Source organism: Abramis brama (genome assembly GCF_963993115.1).
Source record: "Abramis brama genome assembly, chromosome: 13".
Classification (NCBI taxonomy): Eukaryota; Metazoa; Chordata; class Actinopteri; order Cypriniformes; family Leuciscidae; genus Abramis; species Abramis brama.
The window spans coordinates 4,684,255-4,699,608 of NC_139975.1; the positions used below are offsets into that span (position 1 = coordinate 4,684,255).

At 39.4% G+C, this 15,354-nt stretch overlaps 1 protein-coding gene across 1 annotated transcript in view; it reads right to left on the reverse strand.

Annotated features, from left to right (window-relative positions):
* LOC311095144 (uncharacterized protein) overlaps window positions 1-6,706 on the reverse strand; it is a 49,912-nt gene extending 43,206 nt beyond the window's left edge. The window contains exon 1 of the mRNA XM_084133517.1: window positions 6,683-6,706. The gene's annotated coding sequence lies outside the window, so the exon portion shown is untranslated. The remainder of the gene's footprint in view (window positions 1-6,682) is intronic.
* Window positions 6,707-15,354: the final 8,648 nt, after the last annotated feature.

The following is a 15,354-nucleotide window of genomic DNA, read 5'->3' on the forward strand; positions in this document are numbered from 1 at the left end:
TACAGGACGGTGTGTCAAACGTGTCCCATCAGTGATAGCTAATGTTTTTCTAGAAGCGTTCGAAGCATAAGTCATTATTTATAGTTATATAACATTTTAATAATGTACAGTACTTTTACTGTTTTCATGTTCATTATTTAAAAGTTAATTTAGAAAATCAGGTGATTTTTATGATATTCTGCTCTGCTATTTTGATTTATTTTGGTGTTTAACAAACCGTTTTTAAATAATACAAACAGGGTTTTTCTTTTTTTAAAATGAGTTCATTTGAGCTGAACTGCACAAATGACTCATTCAGAAATCATTATGATTAAGACATCACAACCATGACTTCATTAACATATGCATGTCTTAAAGGTACGTCTTAAAGGTACAGCTTGTAATACTAAAAGTCTGATAAAGAATAAAAAATGTTAATGAAAAACTAAACTGGGACATTTCTGTTGCGAGAAGAAACCTTGACTGACATTATAAGTGGACTTATAGTGAGTGTAGTGTGACCACCCTGAATTTAGTTGGGTCACAGGGATATTGTATTGTTTGTATATATTTCTTTCTTTCTTTCTTTCATTACCTATGTCTATTTCAGTTTACTTGTGTATATATATAAGTTTTATTACTGTAGTGAGTTTACATTGGGCAGCTCAGCTGCATCTTCCGAATTCTGGTTGACAGTTGAGAGAGTGGAGTTGCCGTGACGATTGTGATGCATCCTCAGACAACAAAGAGGACCAACCACTAACTATTGTCTCTCTCTCATTTATTGTTAAGGTTAGTTATTAAATTCATTAATTTTCATATCAAATGTTTATTTACATGTTTTAATGTCATATATATATCATATACATGTATGCTTTTGTCATAAAGAAGTTAATTTGTGTATACTTTCGAGTTCAGCCAGTTGTGTGAATTAGGCTAGAGCATGTCTGTACATATGGTTAAGGTTTCTGGATTTATTTATTTACTTATTTATTGTGATTTGATTTAAGTATCTATATGTTATATGTATTTCAATGTATTTATGAATCCTGTGATTCAAAGTGTCTTAATGACTCTGAAGTACAATGTTGATTAAAAGACAACAAAGAGGACCTTTAAGCAACCACGAACTATTGTCTCTCTCTCATTTATTGTTAAGTTTTTAAACTGCTTACGGTCCTCCCGACTGCCCGGGACCTGTAACAGTAGCATGAGTGGTGAACGTTGAGGTATTAATGTGATGTCAAGCGTTCTGTCCACAATGTGAAGTGACAGCCAGATCTGGAGGGTCAGACCACAGCTGAGGGTGAGCAGAAGAGGTGGACGCTATATTGATCTGAGCGACATGCTGGATTTCTTCAGTCGTATGATTGACAGCTCAGTTCAGATATCTGATTTCCGTGAAGAAGCTGTGTGCTTTCAGGCCGCTTTCACACTACGTACAGTATGTCCGTTTGAGACTGAGAAACCAGCTTAGACCAGCTAGGGCTTGAAATGGTCTGGGGTTTGGTACGTGTGAACTCGCATGGTTCAATTTCATATGAAACCAATCTAATTTGTATAAGATAATCGCTATTGATGATGCATAATTTGCACATGCATTATACATGCACATGCATTGCACATGCTTCACATTTCATTTAATGCTGTAATTATTTGTGAAATGTACTCATTTCTGAGTAAAAAATAGTTTCCAAGTAAACCCTGCACCCCAATATTGTTTGGTGTGTGCTAAAGATTTTTACAACGACATCAAATGCAGCTTGATGCTTCAGTTATTTAAAAAGTGCATTCAGAAAACCTTTGAAAGCATTACAGCTTCTTCATGGAGATTCTCTTGTTTCATATAGGTGTGCTCATTTTTTTAATAAATATAAAAACAGCGAGAGATAGAGAGCGTACTTTGTAGAGGCCATCGGGGAAAAAGAGGAATCCAAACGAGAGAGAGAGCCATTATACATAATGTATGTCAGACCCGAACCCCTCAGAAGATCATCCAGACCTGAGTGTGAATATTGAGAGAGAAAGAATCTGTGAAGCTCTCATGCCTCCTTTCCTCTGAAAAGGAAGTGAATCAAGCTCTTCTTTCTTCCCATCCCTTCCTCTTTCTAAAAGTGTTTAACAGTAATGGCCATATTGGATTGAAATATGACAGTCTCTGTAACACGCTGGCCGACGGTGGGCTTCTAGTGTCCAGTGCTGATCCCGTGAGCTCATAATCCAAAACATGATCCTGATCATAAGCTGAAATAAGCTCTAGGTGGACGTATTGTGACACATTACAGATGATTCTACTGACCTGCACTCTTAGAAGAAAAGGTTCTATATAGAATCTTAAAGGATTCTGTCAGGCGCTTCATATTTAGAAACTTTTAGGGGTTCCATCATGGGATCATTTTATGGATTTAGTTTTAATTAATTATTTTTGTTTAGATTATTTTTTATTATAATTAAATTTTATGAATTAAACTGCTGGTAAACCCATTAAACATGAAAGTATTATGCAATCATTTAAGACATCTCTCAGTCTCCTTAAAGGCACAATATGTAACTTTTTTGCTTTAAAAATAGCAAAAATCACTATATCTATGTTATATATATTTTTTTTTGTGTACTTACATTATCCCGACTGTTTCCAACAACTTTAAAACCAGGAGAAATTTGTAATTTAATTCGAAGACACGGCACGTTTCTTTATTTCCGTTTTGTCGCCGTCAATGACGTCATATCCGCGTTGTCCCTGGTTTCCGCTCGTACTGCCATGGCAACCAGAGCCCTCTGATAGTAACCAAAGCGACAGACGTGGACAAATGTGTAGTTCGAAATGTCTATCTGCACGCTGTTGTTGTTTCGTTCAAACATTATGGACCATGGCAAGCAGACTTTGGATAAAAAAGGAGAACTAAAACGAGAATCAATATCAGCGCAGTGTTTTCGAGATGCCGAGAGCTCCCATAGACAGTATATAAACGAGAGCTCCACGTCCGAGACTTCGACCGCTCCTACATGTACTTTATTAAACAGGTGAGCACATTTACATAAAACTAATAAATGTTTTATAGTTCAACAATGATAAAATGTCAGAATATGATCTGTATGTTATTCTAATGTTGATCTAGTTTACTGCTAGTCTCATATAGACAGACTAACACATACATTTCAACACATTCAAATACAGTTTAGTGTGACAGTGTTAAGGCTGATTTATACTTCTGCGTCGCACCTACGCCGGAGCCTCTACGCTGTAGGCAACGCGTTGGTTTTCATTTATACTTCTGCGTCGTTGTCCGCTTTGACGCGCAATTACACTTGCAGAGGGAGCATGTGAAACCCGAGGGAGCGGTCCTAGCAGACCAATCACAGCGCTTGCGTCCGCGTAGAGTTGACGCGTTGTTACATTTTTGGAGAGGTGCACGTCAGGGTACGCCGAAGGGTACGTTACGCGCGCTACACACAGCCTACGACGTAGCTACGGCGTGAGTTCGACGCAGAAGTATAAATTGGGCTTTAGACCAAGTGAAACAGCGCTGCGTTACCTCACAAGTTTAATTTGTCTAATAAACTGACCTGTGAGTAGTAATTCTGCGTGTAGTTCGGTAGAATGAAATGTCCATATTCCTCTTATATCCGCGGGACTCGCGTCGCGTGTGGAGCTGATAGCTGTCTCTTAGCAATCCCGACCTGCTTCATATCACAGTCATGATAAAAACATCGATGTATTTACTCATCCATAAACATTATTAGATCGGTCGGCTAACGACAAGATCCATAATTCTTAGCAAATGTTGCGTGATCAAACTACGCCTTTGTTATTGTAAGAGGTTAGCGACCCATAGCGGCGAAAAAAATTACATAGTGTACATTTAATAGAACCTTTTTTAGCATAAAGCGCTCTTTAAAATTGAGTCAAGAACCTAAGAGATCTACATAGAACCCTAAAGAACCACCTTTCTAAGAGAGTGTATTGTACGTACAGTAAAACATACTATATATGGGTATGTGTGTAAAATCTATAAAATCTATAATCACATTTGTTCAAGTCCTAACATTTGCAATTAAGTCTAAAAGTTATTTTTAGCGGAAATGTATTTCTTGCCATTAAGTACATTTTATTTTTTTTAACATTTTTGACAGTTTAAAATATATTGAATATATTAATATCATTTACATCATGTATTAACACCAGCGCTCTCCAGCACTGGAAAGCTTTTCTGATGTTAACTCGGGTCCTAAAGCTCTTCCCTGATCATAACCTTTCTTTTTCCAGTGATATTCCTCTGGCCTTTTCTCTTTTGTAATGTCTCTCAGCCATTTCTCTTTCTACAGTATTCAAATCTCCCTCTTGTTCACTCACTCTCTCTCCTCCCCCTCATGAGTGGACACGCCCCCTACTGCTGATTGGCTCACTCTCTCTCCTCCCCTGTCATGAGTGGACACGCCCCCTACTGCTGATTGGCTCACTCTCTCTCCTCCCCCATCATGAGTGGACACACCCCTACTACTGATTGGCTCACTCTCTCTCCTCCCCCATCATGAGTGGACACACCCCTACTACTGATTGGCTCACCCCCCCCCCCCATCATGATTGGACACACCCCCTACTGCTGATTGGCTCACTCTCTCCTCCCCCATCATGAGTGGACACGCCCCTACTGCTGATTGGCTCACTCTCTCCTCCCTATCATGAGTGGACACAACCCCTACTACTGACTGGCTCACTCTCTCTCCTCCACCATCATGAGTGGACACACCCCTACTGATGATTGGCTCACTCTCTCCTCCCTATCATGAGTGGACACAACCCCTACTACTGATTGGCTCACTCTCTCTCCTCCCTATCATGAGTGGACACACCCCCTACTGCTGATTGGCTCACTCTCTCTCCTTCCCCATCATGAGTGGACACACCCCTACTGCTGATTGGCTCTCTCTCTCCTCCCCCATCATGAGTGGACACACCCCTACTGCTGATTGGCTCTCTCTCTCCTCCCCCATCATAATTGGACACGCCCCCTACTGCTGATTGGCTCACTCTCTCTCCTCCCCCATCATGAGACTTAAACACTGATTGCAGGTAGAAACTGCGTGGAATGGATATTTGGAGTGATATGGATGAGGAGAGGGAACATAATGCCTCCTGATTTCAGTAGAGAGTCGAGTGATTGCATACACTCTCAGTGTCAGGAGGAGCTCAGGCTTACTCCATGTGTGTGTTTGTGTGTTGTGTGCACCTGATTGTGTGAGTGTGTGAGTGTCTGATTTTGTCCAATTAATCCCTCCCTGCGGATGTTCCTAGAATGCCCATCAGACACAGGAAGAGACCCGGGGTGATCAGATAAACACACACACGCACACACACACACACACACACACACACACACACACACAGGTACCTGTTTAGCATCACAAACACTCTAATCATCTTCTCTGCAGTGCTCAGAATATTTTATTTCTTACATTGGTTTGTCTAATCAATCACAGTAGCTGCATTTAATTATATTTCTCTGTCTTTTGCTCATTTGCTTTGTTAATTCAGTTTTTCCTTGCTTTAGTCTTTTTGTTGCTTATTTTATTATTCTGCATGTCTGCAAAGTACAAACCCCGATACTTCCAGGTCACTAACCCTGATATTGCTGATATTTTTTTATCCGATGCTCGCTGAGCTTTTAAGTGTTTGTTTGACCATGAAGCAAATCACCTTTCCACTCGCACATCCTGCTCACTCTCCCTGAATAAAGACCTTGGACTCGAGTGCCATGCAATGTTAACCGGTCAGTATTCTGATGTCACAGGCGTGTTTGGTGTGGGTGGGTTTTATGGTTGAGAATACAAAATATAATATACAGTAGGTGGTTTTTAATGTGTAGCTTTGCTGTGCAACTTCTGAATGAAATCAAAGATCCGCATCAAAATCTGGGTAGTTGACAATAACATGGGCATGAGCTTTTCAAGATGTTAGGTTAACATTTTTATGAATGCAAAAATCTACCTTTAAGCTTTTTGCAGTTCACATAAATGTTATGCAGCAGGGTTATTATAGTTAACAAAAAAACAAAAAAACAAACAAAAAAAAACGGTCACTTTAAATAAAAGTAAACTGAAATAAAATAATTTAATAAAAAAAATGTTTTTAATAAAACTATAATAGTATCTCAATTATACTAATATAACAGTCGCATGCAGTGCGACATGGACATTTTTGTAAAGTAGCCTACAAATACTTCATGCAGTCTCTCGATTAATATAAGCTCATAAAACGGCTTGCATGATGATTATAAAACAATTACAATCATTTTTAAAACTGCTTTAGATTGAGTATAGCATATTACACTGCATTACATTGATTGTGGTCTTATTAAATCACGTTTAGCTACCAGACAAAATTCCTGTAGATGTTCAGAATGTCCATCTCACTCTTTTGCATTCAATTAAAAGTGAAGGATGACTAAGATTTTCAAGAAAAAAACAAAAACAAAAAACAGTTTAATTTCTCATTGCATCTTCGTTTGTGTTCCACAGAATGAAAGTTATATGCATGAGTGCATTTGTAGGGTGTCCAGTCCACATACTTTTGACCATGTAATGCATCAAGCCACACCTCTTTGATTTGTGTGTGTGTGTGTGTGTTGACGTGAGGGTAAAACTCTTCTTCCACTTGTTGCTTAAGTTGCGCGTGTCAGTTTCATGAAGCCCCTTCACTCACCAGATGTGGAGCACGAGCTCTCCCGATGTCTGACGAAGGCGAGGGTCTCCGTGCCTCCTCTTCCCTCTCCTCTTCCTCCCTCTCCTCCTCCTCCTCCTCTCCAGCTTCTGCCGGTCAGACTCCTCTCCCTCAGCCGCCAGGACCCTTGAACCGGCGGGCATCTGATCCACATCCGCGCACCGACCCACCGCACACCCGATCCAGAGACGCGTCTCCCCGCGATCCGCTGGAGTTGATCATCAGGCGCTCGCCGGCGCGTCCCGTGCGATGCAGCGGCGCGTCTCCGGTGCGCGACGGTCTCCAGAACCGCGGACAGCGACGGTGCTCCCCGCACAGACCCGATCATGAGACGCGCAGCCCGGAGGAGGTGATCGAGACCCCGCACAGCTGCGCTCCACTGCACGCGTGAGTCAAAAAAACTGCTTGATTTCTATCTTTCAATTAACTGCATTTTTTTAAAGTCAAAACTATCATTTAATATGACCGAATCAACTTGCTTATACTTTCGAAAGTCATGGAGTCATCGAAAGGATCGATGGAGATAAAATTGGTTTTTAATGCAAGAACAGCATATTTTCACTTTTACAGTGTATATAGATTAAATTTACCCTAATAGCCTAGATTAAATGTAGCCTACCCTAATATTTTCAGTGGGTTCGACTTGCACAAAACTAAATACATTTTATTTATGGGTAGTTAAGTTAATAGCTTGTGTAATTTGCTCTACTTTCTGTTTATTATGCAGTTTTTAATTTAGCATTTATATAATAATAATCATTTAATGTATCTTTCAGCTATAGTTCTTGCATTACTCTATTAGTTTATAGTGTATTTAATGTTATTGTAGTTATAAAAAATTGCATTGTAAGTAGTGTCTTGAGCATTTTGGGCATTAATTAATTATCACCTCAGTTTTTGTATTGTCACGTGATGTGTCGCAGGTGCACGCGACGCGCGTATTTTATCAATTTAAGTTCTATTATTTAATAATAGTAACTATTATCTGAATGATAATTTAGCGTGGATAACTGATCTGACTTTGAAGGTGTTTTGATAGAGAGGTTAGATAGTTTCCTGATTGACGCTCTCCAGTAGGCTATGATGCGCATGCGCTGATCATCTTCTTTGAGCTCCATTGAGTTGGTGCAAAAATCAGGCCTCGAATCACCACGATACGTCTTTAAATATTGATGTCTGACAGTATATTAATGTTCAGCCTATAATTGCCTGAAAGTGTGTGCGAGGTTGAAAGAAAGAGAGACATGGTTTGTAGTTTTGGTTCTGGTCTCAAGACACTGCCTGCAGCCTGAGATGAAAACAATAATAACCTGCCAAAATATTCCAGACAAGCTGCCTGTGTCATCATCTGATCCGCTCCAGCGGTAATGATACTGCAGGCAGAATCAGATCTTCATTTATCTCCATGTCAATCTCCAGATGAGACTCGACTTGAACATGACTGGAGTTATTTTCCGAAGGCCTCACCCAAATATAAGGATTCTGTCATCATTTACTTACCTTTATGTCCATATAAAGCTGTATGACTGTCTTTTTTTGGAACAAAAAAGAAGAAATTGAAAAATGCTCTTGCTGATTTTCTTCTCATACTCTGAAAGAGAGTTTTTACGCTCCAAAAATTTCACGAAGTACCATTACAGTATCCAGACGACGTATTCGCTATAAAGTCTTCTGACGTCATACAATAGCTTTGTGTGAAAAACAAACCAAAATTGCTTTTTGTACTTTTGGGAGCTTGTCCCTGTTCTCTGTGTACTTTCATTGTGTGGAAAAGATTGCTGGGAAAATTAAGGATATCTAATTCTGTGAGAATGTAATATTGGTTTGGAGCGACATGAGTGTGATGTTTCATTTAGGGTTGAATTATCTCTTTAAATATATAGTTTTTATACTCATGGAAACAAATCATATGACAATATAATTACAGTATAACAGAGTAACAATCAATAATAGATACAAAAGAAGAATAACAACAACAAAAACAGTTAGGGAGACAATGCTAATAATCATAATGATATCAGAAGTAAAAAAGAGAGATAAAAAAAAAAACCCCAGTACGATAGTATTTTGATCGCTTTTGGATTTTCCGATACAGAGATCTTTACAAAATATTGTTGAAACTTGTTTCAGAATGTGGTTTATAATTGGAGAATTTGCACTTATGTATGTGAAACTTAGCCAGGAGAAAATAATAAGACCTTCACTTATTTATAATAGTGTCTCCGTCCCTACATTTCAGATTGGTTTGAATAAGCCACACCCAACTATAAATGCATTCTTATCAATAAAAGCTGTGATGAAATAAAATTGCAGAAAGGTATTGCTAAAAATGGTTCAGTCTGTTACAAAATGGACTATATAATCAGATAATGATGTACACTATATTGCCTAAAGTACTGGGACACCCCTCCAAATCATTGAATTCAGGTGTTCCAATCACTTCCATGGCCACAGTTGTATAAAATCAAGCACTAGGCATGCAGACGCTTCTACAAACATCTGTGAAAGAATGGGTTGCTCTCAGCAGTGATATTAAGCGTGGTACCAGGTTTCAACCTGTGCAATAAGTCCATTCGTGAAATTTCCTCACTACTAAATATTCCACGGTCAACTGTTAGTGGTATTATAACAAAGTGGAAGCAGTTGGGAACAAATGCAACTCAGCCATGAGGTGGTAGGCCACATAAAATCACAGATCGGGGTCATGCTGAGGCTCACAGTGCACAGAAGTCGCCAACTTTCTGCAGAGTCAATAGCTACAGACCTCCAACCTTCATGTGGCCTTCAGATTAGCTCAGGAACAGTGTGTAGAGCTTCATGGAATGTGTTTCCATGGCTGAGCATCTGCATCCAAGCCTTACATCATCAAGTGCAATGCAACGCGTGTCAGATGCAGTGGTGTAAAGAACGCCGCCACTGGACTCGTGGAGACGTGTTCTGTTCGGTACTTGCCTGACTGCATTGTGCCAAGTGTAAAGTTAGGTGGAGGGGGGGTTATGGTGTGGGGTTGTTTTTCAGGGGTTAGTTCCAGTGAAAGGAACTCTTAATGCATACCAAGACATTTTGGACAATTTCATGCTCCCAACTTTTCGGGAACAGTTTGGGGATGTTCCTGTTCCAACATGACTGCGCACCAGTACACAAAGCAAGGCCCATAAAGACATGGATGTTGAGGAACTTGATTGGCCTGCACAGAGTCCTGACCTGAACCCGATAGAACACCTTTGGGATGAACTAGAGCGGAGACTGTGAGCCAGTCCTTCTCGTCCAACACCAGTGCCTGACCTCACAAATGTGCTTTCCCATAAACACACTCCTTAACCTTGTGGAAAGCCTTCCCAGAAGAGTTGAAGCTGGTATAGCTGCAAAGAGTGGGCCAACTCCATATTAAATCCTACGGATTAAGAATGGGATGTCATTAAAGTTCATGTGCATGTAAAAGCAGACGTCCCAAAACGTTTGACAATATAGTGTATGTCTGTTATGTATTTCTATGCTTAGCGAATTGTGCGGTTAGATCAGCAACATGCCGAAGTTAAAGGGGTGGTATAATGCCCTTTTCACAAGATGTAAAATAAGTCTCTGATGTCCCCAGAGTGTGTATGTGAAGTTTTAGCTCAAAATACCCCACAGATATTTTTATATAGCATGTAAAAATTTTCAATTTTTGAGGGTGAGCAAAAACGCACAGTTTTGTGTCTGTTCCTTTAAATGCGAATGAGCTGCTGCTCCCGGCACAGGGGGCGGAGCTTCAACAGCTTGCACTCACACAGACATGCATTGAAAATGTCAAAAAACTTTTAGCCTTTTATGTTCAAACCGGATTCAGACAATAATGGAGAGACTCAAGAAGAAGTGACAACATGTAGAATGCAAAAGGGTGTTTCTGAATGGTTAGTTCAGGGGTGCCCAATCCTGCTCCTGCCGATCGACTGTCCTGCACAGTTCATCTCCAACCCTAATCAAACACACCTGCCTTTCATTTTCAAGTGATCCTGAAGACCTTAATTGGTTGCTTCAGGTGTGTTTGATTAGGGTTGATGATGAACTGTGCAGGACAGTCGATCGGCAGGAGCAGGATTGGGCACCCCTGGATTAGTTGATGAATTTATGTAGCTTATGTGTAGTTATCTTCTAGTCACTGATTAGCATATTCTGTCTTGATAATCTATAAATCGTGTTCAGGGGGCGGGGTTTATGTAAATTTTAGGGTTGGTGATGTCACTAACCCGGGAGGAATGTGGTGTAGTCTCTACCAGCCGTTTGTTGTAGTCCTTAAAAAGCGATTTCTTTAAAAGAAAATATCTCCCTTTGCTTTGAACTTTGAGTGTTGTAACTTTGCAGATTGCAGATTACACACTAACTAAAGTTAAAAAAGTGAAATCATAATCAACCACCCCTTTAAGATTGAATTAGTGTCTCGTGTGCTTCACATGAGAATTGCACTATGTAGGGTGTTTCAGTCAGGTGCCATGTGAGGACACTGCCTTAGAAGGGAGCGGAGCTGCTCATGTAGACTATGTTTGTGCTCTTGTATGTTTGTGTTGTATTGTAAGTAGGAGCCGGTCACTTTCAGTGTTTATTTAATATTATTTATATACTTTATCATTTTTATTAATGTTTAAAAACCCTGGTCACGTCCTGGTCGCAGCTTCTACTTCCTCATTTATTCTCTTCCTTTTTCCCCCAGCATAAAATATCAACAGAACCTCCATAATTTCAAAGCGTTGTAAAGAGGGTCATCACTTCTTTTATCTCAGTCTTTCCGCTCCGTTTCATCTGTCTCACTTCTCTAGCTTGTAGTCTTCCTCTCTCATTGTAATTCCAGCTGGTCCTTTCATTCTTTGTGCTGATGAGGAGCAAAAGCTCTATCTATATGCTGATGCTGGTACAAGAGAGCAGAGAGAAAAATGAGAGGAGATCTATACAGTAGGATGAAAGGATAGAAAAAAAGTTTGCATATTATTCTTTGTGAGTGTGTGTCCGTCGAGATAATCAGCTCCACATTTTTCTCCATATGGATGGGCGCATAAATCATTCCCTGTTTAAACTTCACTCATATTAATCCTGAACTGTCAGATCAGACTCAAGCACATCATATAGTCACCAAAGCAGATGTCTGTTATACATGCTTTCTCCTGTGCCGATGTTCACTGCATTGGTAGTTTGACTTCTTGACGATGCTTTTAAAACATTGATCTGTTTGTTTAAGCAGCCCGCAAGTCAGTGGAGTGAGTTTGAACCTGTTTGGGAGAACAATGGCAGACAAATTTTTTTATTCTGCCATAAATATGCAAGTATGTAAATCAATAGCTATGTTTACATGGACACCTTTTGTTTAAATTGGAATGAAATTATTCTGATTGATGAAATCGAACATAGTGTTTACATGAATGCTAAATAAAGTGATTGGGTTGATGTGAGATTAAACTTTAAAATCGGATTTAGTCATTTGACATGCATAAACTGCACAAATATACAGAGTTTTTCCTCCTTTTCTTTGTTTTAAAAAGCAGACTTAATATTGATCTATTTCTGGTCCTAATTAGGAGACGACAAGCAAACAAAGGTTAGTGCCGTGCTGCTTACATTATCAAGCATTAAAAAAGGTCCTTTTCGCACATAAAACAAGCAGTCTGTGGAAATATGGACTGTCCTGCACCACTTCACTACCCTGGAAATCCAGAGTTCTCGCGAGAGCACAAGTTGAATATGCTCAGCTAGTTACTCTGGTGTCGAATAATGATGCTCATTAAATATGCCCCTCGATCCGAGCTGCACCAATCACATCGGGTTATCTGATATAGGCGGGCCAGAGGCGAGATGACGACAGCACTGTGACGTCGAAGTCATTAGTAAACATTGCAAGATGGCTATGGATGTTTGAAACGGCTTTGGCCGCTACAATGAACGAGTTAGACTTGGCTTTTTATCTAAAAGAGGAACAGAAGACGGCGCTCGAATCGATCCTTTGCAAGAAGGGCGTTTTTGCTGTTTTGCCGACCGGATACGCAAGAGTCTAATCTACCAGTTAGCTCCGCTGGTAGCTAAGCGTATGGGGCTTGTTGTGATTGATCGTAGTGTTATCCAGTTGTGTGCAGTGAGATTTTCAAATGCATTCCGATTGACGTGGTTGCATGAACTTTATTCAGACTGTGCTGCTAAGTCTGATTACAAACGGATTATCAGGGTCCCTGTAAATGCAGCCAATGATATGTAGATCTCACCGGTGCATAATGCATCATATCAAAGCACCTAGCAACCACCCAGAACACCATAGCAACGCACAGCAGCAGCAAACATATAGCTGGTGTCTGCAATGTTTTTAACTTTTTTGGATTATAGAATGAACCATGGATTAAGTAAATAATGCTTACATTTTCTTCAGAAAATTTACAAATCTAGTTTGTTTTGCAATTCCATTTGGTGCCACTAGTGGCGCCACAGAAATCCCACAGGTTTAATCAGACACCGCTGAAGGCAGAACTCATGCACCTGTAACTGTGTGAGAGAGAGACAGACGTTGAGGATCTGAATGACCTCACACACACAGAGCTGTCTGTCTGCGCTCAGCATGGCTCTCTCTCTTGAGTGCGACGCTCTTTCATTTCCCTCGGGGAACTCGTGCTGTTTGAATTGGTTCCATTTTCACCCAATCTTTTCTGCATTTGATGTGTCAGAGCGCTGTGTAATCATCTTTCCCATGTCTTCTCATCACTTCAGCCTTTTATCCGTCTCTGAGGAGCACAGTGTCAGTTAACTGATGGGCCACCCCACTATAGACATATCTACAATTTTACATTTTTATGAAGAAAGTGGTTTCCATGAGCATTGTAAATGGTTCCCAATGTCTTGCTGGGACATTATGTATGTAATATCGCTTGGGCAGTTTTATGTTCTTGAAGAATCATTCACAAACGCTACAGGACGACACACACTGATTTAATACTTAGTTTTAGATATTTGATCACACCACACATATAAATATCAGCAATAATAATAGTTATGCTTGACTTAAACACCACTAATTAAACAACATACGCTTCAATGATTGTGTCTAACTGGGAAACTTTAGATTTTCACTCTCTGGGTTTATTGTGTATTCGTGTGTATTTTCATAAAAGCAGACAGTGTTTTTGTTTTGTAGCAGGTTGTGACTTGCTGCAGTTTGCTGTAATATAAAATGTCTCACTTTGAGACAGATTTTGAGAGCATTTAGAAATAAAATATTCAGAGCAGCACAGCATGTACCAGACTGCATTGATCTGCTCGCTGCACATGTATGTTTCATGTGTTTGTGTGTGTGTGTATATTTCCGTACAATGCTGCATAAGCAGTGTGTGTGTGTGTGTGTGTGTGTGTGTGAAACTGGTTGGTGCGGAATAAATGGATTTTCTCCAGAGGCTCTTTTGTATGTGTGCAATTTCAGACAAGACTGTGATCAAGAGGACTAAAATTGAAATGCTTTTTAAACAAATATAGCATCTGCAATCATCATGTCATTTTTAAAGTGTCCACTCTCACTCTCATCTAGAAATGACAAAACACAAGTGTGTGTATTTTATCCCAGAATTATTAAAATCATGGCATTTTCTTAGCTTTTGGTCCCACACTTGAACATCACGTGCATGACAGTGTGAGATCTATAGAAAAAGCTGCAACCCCGAGCTGATCTCTGATGTCATTGATTATTGGTCCAATCATAGGTCATGATTGACTCATGTGGCGTGAAAGGCCAATTTAGCAACTTCTAAAAGCAGAGCTGTGATTGGCTGTTTTAGGCAATCAGTCTATTGACAAACAGTCATGGATTGAATCTCGTGCTGTGCAGTGAACAGAGCAGATTAGACTAGTTGAATTAAACACACTCATTTAAACTCTTTAGCTGCAGCCTTTTACAGCTAGTTTGTGTTGTTTTCTCAATGTTATTTTAGTATCATTACTATTTTATCATAGTATTTATTCTAAGTAGTTTTTTTATACTTTCCTTTTCATTCAAATATTGTTTTTTTATTATTATTATTATTATTTAAATATTGTGATTTAAAAAAATGTATGTCTATATTTTAGTACTTCAGCTAAATGAAAATTTTGCCTTGGCAACCAACTTTCTAACAACTAAGTCTTTTTATACTCTCTTTTTAACTTTAGGTAACAACTGTAAAATCAAGTCAGCTCAAGTGAGCTTTATTGTTATTCTGCAATATGTAGAGACATGTATGTGTTACGTATATATAGATACACAGCCTTTATAAAAAAGGTAATCTAACTAATCTAACTAGGTAATCTAACTATAAACAAACATATACTCTGATATAATATACTAAACAGATATAATAAACATATACATATTCTCTGATTTACTCTGACATAAATACTGGTTTATATCTCAGTTAAATGGTAGCAGAAAAACTGACTTTATTTTCTTTCTTAAAATGCTCCTGGTCCTATTGTGCATGCTATACTGAATTGTGAAAAATAGGTTTACATGCATCCAATGTAAAACACACTTTGTTTTTCTCATAATATCCAGTGCAGCATCAGCTCTTTCCTCTCAGTGTCTGAAATGGTTCGATCAAGATTCAGTCTCTCTAAACCCCGCCTCTCTGAGAGCTGCTCTGCTCTGATTGGTCTAGTGGCCCAGTCTGTTGTGA